Source organism: Salmo trutta, chromosome 2, assembly GCF_901001165.1.
Source record: "Salmo trutta chromosome 2, fSalTru1.1, whole genome shotgun sequence".
In the NCBI taxonomy this organism is placed as follows: Eukaryota; Metazoa; Chordata; class Actinopteri; order Salmoniformes; family Salmonidae; genus Salmo; species Salmo trutta.
In genome coordinates, this window is record NC_042958.1 from 38,111,271 (window position 1) to 38,115,752 (window position 4,482).

Genomic DNA, 4,482 nt, shown 5'->3' on the forward strand with positions numbered 1-4,482 from the left:
ATGCTTCTAAGAGGAAGATAATGAGGGATGAGGTGAGATATTTGATGAAGAATGACCTGGCTATGCCAAGTTCAAGCCCTTGGAGTTCTCCTTGCATTCTGGTTCCTAAACCTGATGGTACATCCAGGTTATGTACGTATTATCGAAAGGTAAATTCTGTCACAATGCCAGATTCGTTCCCGTTACCCAGACTGGACGACTGTATCGACACTGTTGGTGCTGCTACTTATGTAACTAAGTTAGACCTCTTAAAAGGTTACTGGCAGGTTCCGTTAACCTCACAAGCTTCTGATTTTTATGCCTTTGTAACCCCAGACAAGTTCCTACAGTACTCTGTCATGGCTTTTGGGATGCGGAATGCACCAGCCACTTTCCAACGACTGGTTAACTCCGTATTAGCTGGCGTTCCCAATTGTAGTGCATACCTTGATCTAGTGATTTATTTGTCTGAGTGGTCAGATCATGTTAACTTTCTAAGGGTAGTATGTGAACGTTTGGCAGCTGCTTCTCTAACCCTGAACTTGGCAAAATGCGAGTTTGGGAAGGCCACTGTTACCTATCTCGGCAAAGAGGTCGGCCATGGACAGGTGCGCCCTGTTGATGCCAAGGTCTTGGCTATAACTGCATTCCCCGCACCTACCACCAGACGAGAGCTACGCCGCTTTTTAGGGATGTTTGGCTAATACCGTAGTTTGTGCAAAAATGTCTCTGCGGTAGTTGCTCCATTGACCGATTTGTTCAGTCCGGCTAGATCGTTTGAGTGGTCCCCTGATTGTCAGGTAGCTTTTGATACTGCTAAAGCACTCTTATGTAATACCCCTGTACTTCCTGCTCCAGATTTCGAACGACCGTTTAAACTTGAGGTAGATGCTAGTGCCAGAGGTGCTGGTGCTGTTCTACTGCAGCAGGACAAGAGTGGAGTAGATCATCCTGTTTGTTATTTTTCTCGAAAGTTTAACAAATGTCAGACTAACTATGCAATCATTGAACAAGAAGCTCTAGCTTTGTTGTTAGGTCTGCAATACTTTGAAGTATATATTGGTTCCAGTGCCCTACCAGTGATACTATATACTGACCATAACCCCTTAGTGTTTCTCCACCGTATGTACAACCAGAACCAGCGCCTTATGCGTTGGGCGCTTATTGTGCAAAATTATAATTTGGAGATCTGCCACAAAAAGGGTTCTGATAATGTATTGGCAGATGCTTTGTCTCGTGTTTAAAAATGCATGATTTTTGTATGTCTCGTTAGGTTGCCTTTGCTTGTTGATCTTGTTGGTATTCGTTGTAAATACTCTGTAAATACTTTGGTCGCAATCCTTATAGGGTTTGCTCTTTTAAGGGTGGGAGTGTTACGGATACAGGTATCCTGTGTGTGTGTATTTGTTTTCTCTCCTTCTGCCCTAGTCACAGGTGGCAGTCATCAGTCGCCAATCAGTCGCCAATCCCAAGACACACCTGCTCCATTTCCCTTACCCAATCACATCCCCTTTGCCTTGGTTTAAAAACCCAGCCAGTTGTTTTCCCAAACTCTCTCTCTCTCTCTCTCTCTCTGGATTGAGCTATCTCTCTCTGGATTGAGCTATCTCTCTCTGGATTGAGCTATCTCTCTCTGGATTGAGCTATCTCTCGCTCTCTCTCTGGATTGAGCTATCTCTCTCTCTCTCTCTGGATTGAGCTATCTCTCTCTCTCTCTCTGGATTGAGCTATCTCTCTCTCTCTCTCTCTCTCTCTCTGGATTGAGCTATCTCTCTCTGGATTGAGCTATCTCTCTCTCTCTCTCTCTCTCATAATGGAACTCAGAGGAGGACACATCCTTCTCCTGGTTGAGTTTGGTAAGGAAGCAGTCTATGAAGTCTCTAGGGTTACCTGGGTCCATTGTTTCCTGATGCTCATGGTCTTTTTCATCACAAAACCTCTCAGCTCGTCCACCTGGCCAAACACGACTTGCTGCCGACCAGGTAGGCGTTCCATCAGCCAGGGGAAGATGTTGTAGAGCTGTCCCCAGGGGGTGCTTCCAAGGATGTTGAGCAAGTGCAGGAAGTTGTCATCCTCGTAGCCGAAGCAAGCACAGTAGAACCAACACCAGGCCGCCCAACACCACGCTACTACACATCTCCATTACTCCTGCAGGAGTGTTTTCTTTCTCTCAGTGCAGCAGTGGCTGTCTGTCACTGTTGCATGCCTGACTGTGTGAGTGTCTCTGTGTGTGTTGAAGATGTTTGCAGAGATAAGGGGGGTGTTGAAACTTGTCTGGGACAGAGGTAAACAACAGATCAAGTGATTGGCTGCTGACATCACAATCATGTGACTGCACCTTGACCCCCAACCAATTTATGCTTCTCAGGCCAATGTAAACAAGGCAGATGACAGTGCAGAAAACACAAAGAATGGAAAGGACTGATATCTAATACTGTGTCTGTCTAGGTTTTAAAGCGTTTTATTTTTATTAAACAGAATAAAACAAGGATAATAAGGATAATAACAAGTCAACCATAAAAAAACTGAGGACGATGTACATGACAATATTCTGTGGCGTTCAGCAGGTCAGTTACCAGGGGGAGACTTGTCGAGGCCTGGTGACAGACGGAGTGTACATCACGAGGCGATGGCTCCATATGCTGGACGTGCCAGGTCTCGACGGGCTCTCCAGCCAGGACTAATTGGGACTGATTGGGAGTTGGTGAGTAATCAAGGGCTGATTGCTCACCAGCTGTGCAAGTCCCATAAAGCTGCCAGAAGGGCAGCACACAGGGCAGAGTTGGTGAAGAAAGGACTCCCGTATAGGTGGGGGACGGTTGCAGAGGTATGAGGAGGGAGTTGTGTTTTTGTGCCTGACAGGATACAGCAAGACCCAGAGCCCAGAAGACGGTATCCCGGAGAGGGTCTCATGGGGGAGACCTATCCTTTTCTTTTTGATTTATTACTTAAATAAACACCCTTGAAACCGAGCTAATCCTACTCTGTCCGTGTCTGATCTGTGTAAATGTCTTGACCAAACCCCCTGGTCTGACACAATTCAAAAAGACAAACACATAGACAACACATTTTGACAATACAAATCAAATTGTATTAGTCACATGCGCCGAATACAAGAAGTGTAGACCTTACACTGAAATGCTTACCTACGAGCCCCTAACCAACAACGCAGTAAAAAAAAAAAAGAGTAAGAATAAGAAATAAAAGTAACAAGTAATTAAAGAGCAGCTGTAAAATAACGATAGCTTGACTCTACACAGGGGGGTACCGGTACAGAGTCAATGTGCGGGGGCACCGGTTAGTTGAGGTAATATGTACATGTAGGTAGAGTTATTAAAGTGACTATGCGTAGATGATAACAGAGAAGCAGCGGTATGAAGGGGGGGGGGGGGGGGGTAGCCATTTGGGTAGACTGGGTAGCCATTTGATTAGATGTCCTATGGCTTGGGGGTAGAAGCTGTTTAGAAGCCTCTTGGACAAAGACTTGGCGCTCCGGTACCGCTTGCCATGCATTAGCAGAGAGAACAGTCTATGACTAGGGTGGCTGGAGTCTTTGACAATTTTTAGGGTCTTCCTCTGACACCGCCTGGTGTAGAGGTCCTGGATGGCAGGAAGTCTGGCCCCAGTGATGTACTGGGCCGTTCACACTACCCTCTGTAGTGCCTTGCGGTCGGAGGCCGAGCAGTTGCCATACCAGGCAGTGATGCAACCTGTCAGGATGCTCTCGATGGTGCAGCTGTAGAACCTTTTGAGGATCTGAGGGCCCATACCAAATATTTTCAGTCTCCTGAGGCGGAATAGGTTTTGTCGTGCCATCTTCATGACTGTCTTTGTGTGCTTGGACCATGTTAGTTTGTTGGTGATGTGGACACCAAGGAACTTGAAGCTCTCAACCTGCTCCATTACAGCTTAGTCGATGAGGATGGGGGCGTGCTTGGTCCTCTTTTTCCTGTAGTCCACAATCATCTCCTTTATCTTGATCACGTTGAGGGAGAGGTTGTTGTCTTGGCACCACACGGCCAGGTCTCTGACCTCCTTCATATAGGCTGTCTCGTTGTTGATCAGGCCTACCACTGTTGTGTCATTGGCTAACATAATGATGGTGTTGGAGTCGTGCTATGGGTCGGAAGTCATTTGGCAGGTTACCTTAGTGTTCTTGGTCACAGGGACAATGGTGGTCTGCTCAAAACATGTTGGTATTACAGACTCGGACAGGGAGAGGTTGAAAATGTCAGTGAAGACAGTTGCCAGTTGGTCAGCGCATGCTCACAGTACACGTCCTGGTAATCCGTCTGGCTCTGCTGCCTTGTGAATGTTGACCTGTTTAAAGGTCTTACTCACATCGGCTGCTGAGAGCGTGATCACAGTCTTCCGGAACAGCCGGTGCTCTCATGCATGTTTCAGTATTATTTTCCTCGGAGAGAGCATAGAAGTAGTTTAGCTCGTCTGGTAGGCTCGTGTCACTGGGCGGCTCTCGGACTATGCTTCCCTCTAGTCTGTAAT

General features: G+C 46.8%; 1 long non-coding RNA gene across 1 annotated transcript; it reads left to right on the plus strand.

The window, feature by feature from the left end:
• Positions 1 to 1,732: 1,732 nt before the first annotated feature.
• LOC115148399 (uncharacterized) lies at positions 1,733 to 2,476 on the plus strand. The gene is made up of 2 exons (XR_003866659.1): positions 1,733 to 1,835; positions 1,924 to 2,476. It is a non-coding gene; the product is annotated as an uncharacterized LOC115148399 (long non-coding RNA).
• Positions 2,477 to 4,482: the final 2,006 nt, after the last annotated feature.